General features: G+C 34.4%; 1 pseudogene; it reads right to left on the bottom strand.

Annotated features, from left to right (window-relative positions):
* LOC117977850 (beta-glucuronidase-like) overlaps positions 1-14,748 on the bottom strand; it is a 76,938-nt pseudogene that overhangs the window by 46,338 nt on the left and 15,852 nt on the right.

Here is a 14,748-nt window from a genome sequence, read left to right as displayed (position 1 = left end):
AAAAAGATCACAAAGTATATGGTCTCTGTATGTGTTCAATTATTTTAATGCTTTCACTATAACAGGAATTCTTAAAGAGGATATGTATTTGCATAATGCTGATAATCCTTTCTCATTTCTGTTTGTGCTTTGGCTGTTGTTATAACCACTGAAAGTAGTAATTATATGAGTGTATTATCCATGATTATCTTTAGATATATGTGCATTTTCTTTAATTAAACTATAAACTCTAAATGAAAAATAAAAAAGAAGTCACCTCTTGTCTCTTTGTACAATATTAAAATTTTTTTCTTATATCCAGAGTTTCCCAAATGCCTGTTGCAAAATTTTACTTAGGGAGCAGAAAGTGGAGAATCATTATGGTAAAAAAACCTGTGTTACAGGGAAGGAGACACAGGGTAAGCATTTTCCTTATCTTCTCTCCTGTATCTACGTGCTGCACAAGCATAAATGATAGCAGTCACATGAACGAGTACTTTTCAAGAACGTAGAATATTGTGATGGAAAAAAAAACCGCTTTGAAACATCGAATAATATAAAAGCCAGTACTACTACAACTATTTTTTACATCCATAGAAGGTAAACTATTTTTAGAGATAAAATTCCTTCTAACAGTGGTCCTGATCATTTAACCAATATTTTGATAAAAGAAGGGAAAAATGGACATTCAGTCCAAAGATGGGCATGTATTCCCATGCCCCGTCAGGCAAAACTTGTGGATGTTCTTTAAAATAACAATTCATTCAACAAATAATTTTTAAATGGCTACTGAATACCTGGAAAGGTTCTAGACACAGGGGCTATACTAATAAACAAGAAGGAACTAATTGACAAGAATGTGCTCACTGACAATGAAACATCTCCTCATGGAGCTTGAGTTCTATTTGAAAAGACAGAGAACAAAAAAATATTATTGCACAGAGTGTTAGTTATGTGTGAATTAAAAGACTGGTCAGTACTTGAAGGAGAAGGAGTGACAACAAATCTCACTTCCAGTCTTATTTACCTGAACAGATTAATTCTATTTTGTTTCAATGCAACAGTAGTCCTACGGTTAACAAGATCCACTACACAAAGCAAACAACTTATAAAATGCATTTTTTCCTTATATTGCAAATCAATTTTAAGTGGATCTACAAATATACAATAAATAATATAAATTAGGGATCGTTTGTTTCTAAGGTAATAAGTAGATTTGTTAATTCCACATAAATAATTTCAGAAGGAGAGCAAATGTAAAAATGTGTTTTAGACAGTGGAGATGCCATTTTATTGTAAGACTATTTATAATCAAAGGTCAAAGTAATGAGCTTTCTATATCAATGATCGTCCTTCTCTATTTCACCCAGTTCCAGACAAACCCAAGTCTTCCAAGTCTCTTCATATATCTGATCCAATAAAATCTACAATGAGGTCAGTTAGCATACACACACACACACACACACACACACCACACACACACAAGCACACAAACACACACACATGACTGCATTGAAATACTTGCTCTAGGGAAGGAACATAGTGTATATGCAACTTGTATACTTTCTAAGTATGGGAAGACTAATCCTTTAACAACTGCATTTACTTTCTTTCACTTCTATTGTTGCTATCTACTCCTCAGAAATCTACTTAAACAACCAATAAATATATATGATGTTGTTATGAGAGTTTGGGAAATAATTCCTAAAAATTTGCATGGCTGCCTCTTTATATTTGGCAGCTTCTATCACCCATGGGAACAACCCCTACAGAATGATCAGAATATAAAGCATGTGAGCCCTGGGTTTCTCAGGCACTGGAAGGACCTGTCAGAATCCTCTCAGGTGGGTCAAAATGGCCGGGCTTTATACCTCATCTCCATTCATGTTTGCATGTCCAGTGCTCCAGGATGACCTAACATTGAGCCAGACAATGGTTACAGCTGAGGCAAACTTTGAAGGAGCTGAGAGCTGAAGGCTGCTTTGTAATATTGCTCCTAGCAGCCAAGGGGGAAAGAAATCTTTTCTTGAAGAGCAATCTGTGTCCATCGCAAAATGTTTTTTTCTTAGCTCTTGTAAAATCGAAATTGTTTGCTTTTGAATTTTTTAAAATGATTCCTTTAAGATTCTTAATACCAAGATATCACAAGGTCAAGGAATTTTATAAAGAAGTATTTCTATTTATGTAATTTCCTAAATTTATCTATACATAAATCAGCACTAAAACATGCCTTTGATACTAACAACTTGATTGGTTTGTGAACCAAATCTGTCATGCAAATACATACGGCTGTTTTTAGATAAATTCTAAAGGTATTACCAAATCATTTAATTTTATTGTGTATCTCAATATTCTGGTTGATGTATAAGTTTAAATAGAACAAACGATTTGACATTGAAATGTTCTTTATCAAAGGAGAAGGAATACAATTTTAAAGCCACAACGAGTGACACATAGTTCTGAATGATTTATTGGCTGTCTGCCATTCTGAAATGGCTGCCAGTCAATGTTACATGTGACATCTTTCAGATAGTGTGAACTCTTTTATGCAAGTACCTTTCACTATAAAATTACAGCTGAAGATCATGACGAGAAAAGTGTGGTGTTTATCTTAATGGGCTGAAAGACCTATTTCAACAGTTACAATAATTCAGAAAAATAGTCTCAAGTCTAGTATTTCAATAATGTTATTTTCATAGATTTTAGTCTCTAAAGACATTGCTTCAGTTTTGTAGAAAATGACTTTTCTAATCATCCTGGATTTCAAAATTCTTTCCATTACTTAATATTTAAATCACTGGCAGAACTTGGCATGAGGACTAGAGAGCTGTCACCAAGCAGCCAGTCATTTTTCTTGGCTTCCCATATGCCATGCCCAGCAATAGAGCATTTCTTAGGAGCTGAGGAACAGCAGCAGTGCTAAACACAGAGATGACATTAACAGGAATGAGAGGGTCCAAGCTGTTTTCCTAGACTAATTCTCATTCAGCCTGAATCAAAGCATTTTCCTATCATTATTATAGATATTTCGCTTGTGGTATTATCTATCTTTTGGCAATGTTGATTTTTTTCTGATTATCCAAATAAGTAATGTTAATGGAAAAAATCAGATATTAGGGGAAAAAAACCTCTAGAAATAAATGTTAGCCCAAGACAGTAACAATTCAATTAATTTATATGATACCTTAGGGATTGTGTCAATTATTTTTTAAATGAAATTCTAAAAATTCAACACCTGTGTTTTCTCCTATGATTACATATTCAACTAGGGCACAATTGCAAATGGTTGTATTGGGTTGAATTTTTAGATTGTTTATAAGTTTTACTCTTGCAGACAATAATAATGGAGTTTCTTTGAAAATAAATTTAGTTGTTCTATAACCAAGGCATAAATATTCAATTCAATAAAATTAGCAAAAATATTAAATGAAAAGTATATTATATATAAAATGCATAAATAAAATAAAATATCCTGCACTGATCATTTTATGTCTATGGTTACCCTATTGATTCTGTGCACATTTGCATATGGGTATATATGCAATTTTATAAAATGAAGTATTCATAGTGTACATAAATTTAGTAATTATTTTACCCCTTAAAAGTATATGCAATGAGTGTCATTTACATATAAATTCTGTTAACGTGGAAGAAGAATGTTAGTCAAAAGAACTACGAATTTAACAATTTTCTGGTTAATTCAAAGGGCTTTCCAAAAATGTCTTTTAAAATTTAATTTCATTTATTTTCTCATAGCAGAATATCAGAATGAATCTTTTTTGCTGCAAATTGGCTAGCAATAAATTTTTATTTTTATTATTTTAATTCTGTGAATTTGGGGAATGGAGTCTCATTCAGTGTAAATATTATAATACTAATGAGATTGACTCCCTCCTTCTTATTAACAGTGTGCATTTTTACCCTCAGTGATTCAGTGCATGGTGTAGTGCTATAATTAAAAATGAACATTTCTTTTTTTTAATTTAATTTTATTATTATTATACTTCAAGTTTTAGGGTACATGTGCACAATGTGCAGGTTAGTTACATATGTATACATGTGCCATGCTGGTGTGCTGCACCCATTAACTCCTCATTTAGCATTAGATATATCTCCTAATGCTATCCCTCCCCCCTCCCCCCACCCCACAACAGTCCCCAGCGTGTGGTGTTCCCCTTCCTGTGTCCATGTGTTCTCATTGTTCAATTCCCACCTATGAGTGAGAACATGCGGTCTTAGGTTTTTTGTCCTTGCGATAGTTTACTGAGAATGATGATTTCCAATTTCATCCATGTCCCTACAAAGGACATGAACTCATCATTTTCTATGGCTGCATAGTATTCCATGGTGTATATGTGCCACATTTTCTGAATCCAGTCTATCATTGTTGGACATTTGGGTTGGTTCCAAGTCTTTGCTATTGTGAATAGTGCCGCAATAAACATGCATGTGCATGTGTCTTTATAGCATCACGATTTATAGTCCTTTGGGTATATACCCAGTAATGGGATGGCTGGGTCAAATGGTATTTCTAGTTCTAGATCCCTGAGGAATCGCCACACTGACTTCCACAATGGTCAAACTAGTTTACAGTCCCACCAACAGTGTAAAAGTGTTCCTATTTCTCCACATCCTCTCCAGCACCTGTTGTTTCCTGACTTTTTAATGATGCCATTCTAACTGGTGTGAGATGGTATCTCATTGTGGTTTTGATTTGTCCTCTCTCACCACTCCTATTCAACATAGTGTTGGAAGTTCTGGCCAGGGCAATCAGGCAGGAGAAGGAAAGAAAGGGTATTCAATTAGGAAAAGAGGAAGTCAAATTGTCCCTGTTTGCAGATGACATGATTGTATATCTAGAAAACCCCATTGTCTCATCCCAAAATCTCCTTAAGCTGATAAGCAACTTCAGCAAAGTCTCAGGATACAAAATCAACGTACAAAAATCACAAGCATTCTTATACACCAATAACAGACAAACAGAAAGCCAAATCATGAGTGAACTCCCATTCACAATTGCTTCAAAGAGAATAAAATACCTAGGAATCCAACTTAAAAGGGATGGGAAGGACCTCTTCAAGAAGAACTACAAACCACTGCTCAATGAAATAAAAGAGGATACAAAGAAATAGAAGAACATTCCATGCTCATGGGTAGGAAGAATCAATATCGTGAAAATGGCCATACTGCCCAAGGTAATTTATAGATTCAATGCCATCCCCATCAAGCTACCAATGACTTTCTTCACAGAATTGGAAATAACTACTTTAAAGTTCATATGGAACCAAAAAAGAGCCCGCATCGCCAAGTCAATCCTAAGCCAAAAGAACAGAGCTGGAGGCATCACGCTACCTGACTTCAAACTATACTACAAGGCTACAGTAACCAAGACAGCATGGTACTGGTACCAAAACAGAGATATAGATCAATGGAACAGAACAGAGCCCTCAGAAATAACGCCGCATATCTACAACTATCTCATCTTTGACAAACCTGAGAAAAATAAGCAACGGGGAAAGGATTCCCTATTTAATAAATGGTGCTGGGAAAACTGGCTAGCCATATGGAGAAAGCTGAAACTGGATCCCTTCCTTACACCTTATACAAAAATTAATCCAAGATGGATTAAAGACTTAAACGTTAGACCTAAAACCATAAAAACCCTAGAAGAAAACCGAGGCATTACCATTCAGGACATAGGCGTGGGCAAGGACTTCATGTCTAAAACACCAAAAGCAATGGCAACAAAAGCCAAAATTGACAAATGGGATCTAATTAAACTGAAGAGCTTCTGCACAGCAAAAGAAACTACCATCACAGTGAACAGGCAGCCTACAAAATGGGAGAAAATTTTTGCAATCTACTCATCTGACAAAGGGCTAATATCCAGAATCTACGATGAACTCAAACAAATTTACAAGAAAAAAACAAACAACCCCATCAAAAAGTGGGTGAAGGACATGAACAGACACTTCTCAAAAGAAGATATTTATGCAGCCAAAAAACACATGAAGAAATGCTCACCATCACTGGCCATCAGAGAAAAATGAACATTTCAAAGACAGATTATGTGCTTCCAAATGCCAAATCATCACTAAATAGCTCTGTGGCATAGAGGAAATTTCACAACCTTTTAGTGCCCCAATTTTGTGGAAGAATGGTTAGGAGGCTATTGCAATAACAAAAGAAAATTTGAATAGCTGTATCCAACATGAAAAGATTGCTAGTAGAATTAAATGAGTTACTATAGGTAAAACAATCAGGGAAGTAATTAAAGAGAATCTGCACTAACATTGTTTTATTAATTTAAAATATCTGTACACAATCCTTTGATTCATTTGGAATTAGTTTCAGTGTATTTTAGAAAATAAGGTTTATTTTTTATTTTCTCCCAAAACAATTCTTCAAGACAACTTTTCGAACAGTAAATTCCTTCTTTGTTTATAACATGTATTTTAATAAAGTGACTTATCTTCATGATTTCTAGGACATCTGTTCTATCTAATTTATTGTTCAGCATTCGTCTGAGTATTTTCTGGGCAGCAATTAACCCCTGTGTACCTCTGAGTGCCCACATTTCCTTGATCCATTTCACCTTGCTGATCAATCCTTCTTTACTCATAGTCTAAATTTTTTTTTAGAAATTCTGAGAGTGCCCCAAACCTTGGTCTTGGGTCTTCCTTCAATCTTATTTGTCTTTCCACCTGATCTTAATTATTTACATCACATTATACTCTATCTTGATGGTGACAAATCTCAAAATTCTCTCTCTGACCTAAACTTATCATTAAAGATTTGGTTGCAGCTTATTAAGAAGTCAGGTTCAATGTAATACATGCATTGTTGATTTAATATGCTCATCAAAATATTTAAAATTTTATTTGAATGCAAAAAAATAAAGCTTTTAATTTTATCTCCTATTTAATAATTTTGACAAAAACATTATACCAATCATCACTAATTATTGCTGGCTTTTAAAACATTATCTGATTAAATATTTTTGACTTTGAAAAATGGTAACAAATGCTTCTCTCTTTCTTGTCCCCTTGAACCATACTTGATATTGCTTTTTCCAAATCCGGGCACAAGTTCAGAATATAACCTGTTAAAATATCTTCTATGTATAAACTATCTTTAAATTTTCTTGAGAGAATACTGAGTAACCAAAAGCATTGCTCCTTCACCCTACAAAAGAGAGAAAAATTAAAAAATCCCATTCATTTGTTATTTTAAATGGTAATTAAAGCTATTGTGAGGGCTCTTTTATTGGCCAAACTTGTGAACAAAAAACAGCTCAAATTTATGTGTAAATAAAATATATTGAGATGAAGCCTTTCATTCAATGTGTGATTTTCAGTTCATAAAAACACACTGATGTTCAAGAACAAAGACTGGTACAATAACTATCTACAAAATGCTTTTGTTACTAGATTTTAATTCCTTCATCAAACAGACACAGTCAAAGTTGATAGTGTCACTAAATCTAGAGGTCTATCAATATCCTTCCCACCATTTAATATGTTCTTAATCTCAGGGAAATTCTAAATCATATTCTTCTAAATTGTACAGTTGACTCCTGAACAACACAAGGTTTAGGGGCATCAAACCTCCCTAACCCCTCCCCACCACCCCAGCACAGTCAAAAATTCACATATAACTTTGGACTCCCCCAAACTAAACTAAGAGCCTACTGTTGACTGGACAATCCTTAACACATATTTCGTATGCTGTATGTATTTTACACTGTAGTTTTACAATGAAGCTAGTTACAGAAAAGAAAGTGTTATTAAGAAAATTATAGGGAAGAAAAAAATACGTTTACAGTACTACAGTATATTTATTTCTCTCATAAGTTTACAATCCTGTGTTTACAAGATGGATCCTTCTTCTGAAATGGCGGCACATACAGCTGCAGACCTCAACCTAGGGTACCTATCAAGCAATTCATTTTTTTCCTGTAATGTCAGGACCCTTCTCTGTTTCCTGGAAGAACTTTCAGCATCACTAGCAGCACTTTCTATAGGTCTGAAGGTGTTATTCAAGGTTTGTGGTATTGCACTAGACATCATGAATAATACAGGAGAAACATGAGAGATCACTTTTTACTGTGTTAATTTACTGGAGAGACAAGCTACTCACAAGAAGATGATTAGCATTATGTGGCATTTTAAGTGAATACTCACAACACTTGAGTTCACTGCAAGAACAACAGGTGGAGGCTAGGAAATTATCCCAGTAGTACAGTATGTACTACAGTTAATTTTGTGCAGTTATGATTTACTTTTGTATATTTTTGTTTTACTTTTCTCTAAACTTCAATTGGCTGCATGTATGCTCTGTGTGTGCCTACATCTTGATAAATTTTAACTTTTTATAATAGATGCATATATATTTCATTGTATCAAATGATCACTAGTATCTACATATAATTTATGCATTCATGACTTATCATTTCCTTAGTTTTTTAATATTTCTCGTGTAGATGGGTCACCTGTTATCTTTTTCAATTTTTCATAAATCTCCAAAAATTTTCTAATATATTTATAGGAAAAAATCTACATATGAGCAGACCTGCACAGTTCAAACCTGTGTTGTTGAGGAGTCAACTATATATTATAATTTAAGAGAGGATTCAACTCTTTCATTCTACTGGCAATGGGTTAACATAAACTTTAGTCAGAACTGCTGAGCTTTTCTGGCACAATGAGGACAAATTGACCAATGTATTTAACCGATAGCTGGGGGAAATTTTTGCTAAAATTGTTAAGTATATCTTTATATAACTATATCCTTACAACTTGTCTCAACCTTCGTCACATTAATCCTAGCAAAACTGTAAAATGTCTCAGTAAAAATCTAAATGAATTTTTCATAACAAGTGCTGGCAATAGATTTTAAATATGTTCTGATCACTATTTGTCTCTTGTTGGCATGGAGAAAATCCTTTTTTTTTTTTTTTCAGCCTGGGGAATCCCAAACTATATCTCTAGTAACAAGGAAACCATTTTACTGGAATTTTTATTAACTAACATGGAAAAGTTTTGCCAATTAATCAGACTTCACTGTCCATATCACTTTCAACCTTTTGGGAAGGTAGAAAGATGGAATTCTGAAACTAAAGTTGGTAAAGTTCACAGAGATCGTCCAACTTGCATGGTCTAAGGTATTTCTTCTTTCTGTGGTTCATGAGTTAGTAACAGCTAAACCAAGTGTCTAGGAATATTAGCTCTGATTCTAGAAATCTACACTTATTTAACTAAATGCTGTAAGGACTCAGGAAATCCATTCTTTCAACAAAAGTTACTGAAGACTTTCCCGATTAGTATCCTAAACAATGTCTGCAAAATTGGTTTTCATACCTGGATACCTTGTCTTCTAAGAGACACGGCAGAGAAAGATCATAGGAAAAAAGTCAATATCAGGCACAGCTAACAACTAGCAAACCCATAGTCTTTAAAAGACTGATCCTTTGATTCCTATCTCTCAAGTAAAGAGGTTTAGGTCATCTTCATATTACAGGAAAGTATCCCTACCAAAAACTTCTAACTAATGACTCTTAGGATTCTTCCAAAAGCAAATAGTCTTTGGGAGAAGACAGCTTCCATCAAATGCCTTTGGATCAAGTGAATCACTATATGAGATATCGGTATCTGCAAACCAAGATCCACATAAAAAGATCCATTGTTTGTCATATTTAATCTGTATATCTTGAGTTTTCATTTTCCTAGTTAACTTTTCTTATCTTTTTATGCTTAAGGTTACATTTAATTACTTTACCTATAAAGCTACTATTCCTAATTCCTCTATGCCGTCCTTAGTCACTCTCTAGAAGAGTCCGGAAGCTGGCCGTAATTTGTTCACAATTTGGCTAAACATGCAGTTGAATCAGTGCTAAGCTGCACACATTTTCCTTAGGATGCCAATTAGAGTTTTTTTTTTTTTAACATCGATTCCTAAATATGAAACATCTGGGTTTATCAATAATTGGACTCACTATTTATTGTTATTTTATCTGACAAACAGCAGAGTATTAGATAAATAGAAATCTTAAATCCTAACATGCTGCACCCAGGAAAGAAAGCTTATGCCTACAGCAGAACAGCACTTAGGGATCTTTAATAGAATGCAACTTCTGTCACTAAACCTTTAGAAAGAAATGTCTTAAAAAGAAGAGAACAAATGGCACATACTTAATTCATTTCTCACATTTACATATCATAAAAAATTCTTATTATATATTCAAGCTCCTATCACATCTACCTCTTCCTCTATGTGATAAGGTCTTCATTTAATATCCCCAAAAGTGATTAACAGCAGAATGGAGCTGAAAGCAATCAATAAACTCAATCAACCTTAATGACTGCTACTGGATTTGTGGTACCAGAACCTATTGATTATTACAGCAATCTTGACATAAACTAACATATTGATGTGGTAGTCAGAATAATGGCTCTTCAGAGATGATGGGGTCCTAATCCAGATAATTTATAAATTTGTTAGCTTACCTGGCAGGACAGAGTTTGCAAATGCAATTAGAGTTAAGGATTTTGAAATGGAGAGACTATCATAGATTTTTAGATGGCCAAATGCAATCATAAGATTCTTTACATGTAGAAGAGGGAGATATAAAAGGAGAATGTGAAGACTTGCTCCTTCATTTGTAGCTTTGAAGGTGAAGGAAAGGAACTGTTATGAACTGAATATTTGTGTCTCCCTAAAATTAATCTATTGAAGATGACTGCCATTGTTCAAATATTAATAGATTATTTTCAATAATCTATTAATTGGCAGTGTGATAGTATCTGGAGATGGAGCTTTTGGGAGGAACCTAGGTTGAGATAATGTCATAAGTGTGGTGTTCTCACGATAATGTTAGTGTTCTTATAAGAAAAGGTGGAGATACTAGACCACCTCCCACCCAACCACCCTTCTCTTTCTCTCTCCATAAACATGTATCCAGGAAATGCCATGTGAACACAGAGAGAAGGAGGCCATCTACTAACCAGAGAGGGAGTGGGCCCTCACCATGAACCAAATATACCAGCACCTTAATCTTGGACTTCCCAACTTTCAGAACTCTGAGAAATAAATGTCTGTTGTTTAAGTCACCCGGTCTATGGTATTTTCTTACAGTATTCCAAGCTGCCCAAGACAGGGAACATGCATCAAAGAATGCAGCTGGATTCTAAAGCCTGGGAAAGGCCGGGTCATGGATTATTCCACAGAGCCTATAGAAGGAATGCAGTCTTCCAGTGCTTTGATTTTAAATCAGTAAGACCTGTGCTGAACTTCTAACCTGGAATACTGCTAGACAATAAATTTATGTTGTTTTAAACTACTAAGTGTATTGTAATTTTTATAACAGTCACAGGAAAATAATACATTTGGCAAATCAGTGCATGTTTCATGATGGTCAATGATATGCCCCAGGGTCCATCTTAGCCATGATTTCTATCCCTTCAAAAACCAAAACAAAATAAAAAAGTAAAACAAAAAGACCAATTTTACTATATAACTTGATTTTTAAAAATATTTTATATTTACTTAATCCAGTATATCCAAAATATTGTCATCTCAGCATAAAACAATATTAAAATTATTCAGTTTTACATTTTTTAAACTAAATCTAGTTTGTATTTTACATATAGCATAAATCAATTCAAATTCACCATATTTCAAGTGTTCAATATCTACGTGTCACTAGTAATGACTGTAGTGCACAGAATTGATCCAGATTTCCAAGTGTATTGATATAAAACTAACCATATTTTTATCTTATTAAAACAAAACAAAACAAAACAAAACTCCTCCATAACTATGTCTATGTTCCTTCTGCTTTTATTAACATTGAACATATTCTTGTTTTTAATCTAATTTTGTCTGTATTTAGGTCTATTTTTTGGTGGTGTTATCTCTTGTATGCTTGGCATCAACTTTTTTTTCAATTTCTTAGACTATCTAAACTATTATGCTCTAAGTTTAGCTCAATTTCAATCAGCTACTCACTTGAAAGACTCATTTAACTCTCTTAAGCCATTCTCCACAAACATGAAAAATCTTCCTCTCACTGTTCCCTGCTGAAACACTGCAAAAGTATGTCAAAATGGTGTACTTTCTTGGCACAGGGTTTCGATAAACTTAGTTTTGCTTTAATAACAAATTATCTGAATATATTTCAGGGAGGTCCACTGGCAAAAGCATAAAATAATGTTAGTTCAGGTCATCTTTTGTAAAGTTATGATTGTGCCATAGTATCAATTCTTGTCAAAATTTATGACTTCAAAATCAACTTAATATGCATCAACATAGATATTTTTTAGTAATTCTAGACTCCAGGTGCTCATTTAAATAATATGGGTACATAAGACTGAACAAAACCAGTTGCTATTGAATGTACATTTTAGAGAACTACTTCATACACAGCTGTGTTTTGTTAAATAAGGAACTTCATGACACAATCAATATCATGGCAGCATACAACTATTTGGTTAGTATGTCTCTTTAAACAAGCACATATGCTCATTCATGGAGTGTGTATTTGTATCTGTGTATGGTCTGTGTGGTGAAGCAGCAAGCAATAATTGGATGTCTTAATTATCTAACAGGAAAAAACACCTAAATAATCAAAAGAAATTTTGATTTATTTATTAGTTCGACTGAGCTTTTCTCTTGAATGTAACACAGATGGTCCCAGATTTACAATGGTACAACTTTACAGCTTTATCATGGTACAAAAGTGATAAACATTCAGTAGAAACAATACTTCTATTACCCATATACCCATTCCGTTTTTCACATTCAGTATTTCATAATGTACATGTGATATTCAACACTTTATTTAAAAATAGGCTTTATGTTAGATATTTTTTTTTGGACTGGGTAATGTAAGTGTTCTGAGCACATTTCTTAAGTGTATTTTTTTTAACACTTTAAGTTCTAGGGCACATGTGCACAACTTGCAGGTTTGTTACATATGTATACATGTGCCATGTTGGTTTGCTGCACCCATTAACTCATTATCTACATTAGGTATTTCTCCTAATGCTATCCCTACCCCATCCCCCCACCCCACAATAGGCCCCAGCATGTGATGTTACCCACTCTGTGTCCAAGTGTTCTCATTGTTCAGTTCTCACCTATGAGTGAGAACACACGGTGTTTGGGTCTCTGTCCTTGCGAAGGTTTGCTCAGAATGATGGTTTCCAGCTTCATCCATGTCACTACAAAGGACATGAACTCATCATTTTTTATGCCAGCATAGTATTCCATGGTGTATATATGCCACATTTTCTTAATCCAGTCTATCATTGATGGACATTTGGGTTGGTTCCAAGTCTTTGCTATTGTGAATAGTGCTGCAATAAACATACATGTGCATGTGTCTTTACAGCAGCATGATTTATAATGCTTTGGGTATATACCCAGTAATGGGATCACTGGGTCAAATGGTATTTCTAGTTCTAGATACTTGAGGAATTGCCACACTGACTCCCACAATGGTTGAACTAGTTTACACTCCCACAAACACTGTAAAAGCATTCCTATTTCTCCACATCCTCTCCAGCACCTGTTGTTTCCTGACTTTTTAATGATCGTCATTCTAACTGGTGTGAGATGCTATCTCATTGTGGTTTTGATTTGCATTTCTCTGATGACCAGTGATGATGAGCATTTTTTCATGTGTCTGTTGGCTGCATAAATGTCTTCTTTTGAAAAGTGTCTGTTCATATCCTTTGTCCACTTTTTGATGGGTTTGATTTTTTCTTGTAAATTTGTTTAAGTTCTTTGTAGACTCTGGATATTAGCTCTTTGTCAAATGGGTAGATTGCAAAAATTTTCTCCCATTCTGTAGGTTGCCTGTTCACTCTGATGGTAGTTTCTTTTGCTGTGCAGAAGCTCTTTAGTTTAATTAGACCCCATTTGTCTAGTTTGGTTTTTGTTGCCATTGCTTTTGATGTTTTAGTCATGAAGTCCTTGCCCATGCCTATGTCCTGGATGGTATTGCCTAGGTTTTCTTCTAGGGTTTTTATGGTTTTAGGTCTAACATTTAAGTCTTTAATCCATCTTGAATTAATTTTTCTATAAGGTGAAGGAAGGGATCCAGTTTCAGCTTTCTACATATGGCTAGCCAGTACCATTTATTAAATAGGGAATCCTTTTCCCATTTGTTGTTTTTGTCAGGTTTGTCAAACATCAGATGGTTGTAGATGTTTAGTGTTATTTCTGAGGCCTCTGTTCCATTCCATTGGTCTATATCTCTGTTTTGGTACCAGTAAAATGCTGTTTTTGTTACTGTAGCCTTGTAGTATAGTTTGAAGTCAGGTTGCATGATGCCTCCAGCTTTGTTCTTTTTGCTTAGGATTGTCTTGGCAATATGGGCTCTTTTTTTGATTCCATATGAACTTTAAAGTAGTTTTTTCCAATTCTGTGAAGAAAGTCATTGGTAGCTTGATGGGGATGGCATTGAATCTATAAATTACCTTGGGCAGTATGGCCATTTTCACGATATTGATTCTTCCTACCCATGAGCATGGAATGTTCTTCCATTTGTTTGTGTCCTCTTTTATTTCATTGAGCAGTGGTTTGTAGTTTTCCTTAAAGAGGTCCTTCACATCCCTTGTAAGTTGGATTCCTAGGTATTTTATTCTCTTTGTAGCAATTGTGAATGGGAGTTCACTCATGATTTGGCTCTCTGACTGTCTGTTATTGGTGTATACAAATGCGTGTGATTTTTGCACATTGATTTTGTAACCTGAGACTTTGCTGAAG

This window comes from Pan paniscus, chromosome 5, assembly GCF_029289425.2.
Source record: "Pan paniscus chromosome 5, NHGRI_mPanPan1-v2.0_pri, whole genome shotgun sequence".
NCBI lineage: Eukaryota > Metazoa > Chordata > Mammalia > Primates > Hominidae > Pan > Pan paniscus.
Note: the sequence above shows the minus strand (reverse complement) of the source record. Positions and strands in the feature narration are given on the sequence as shown.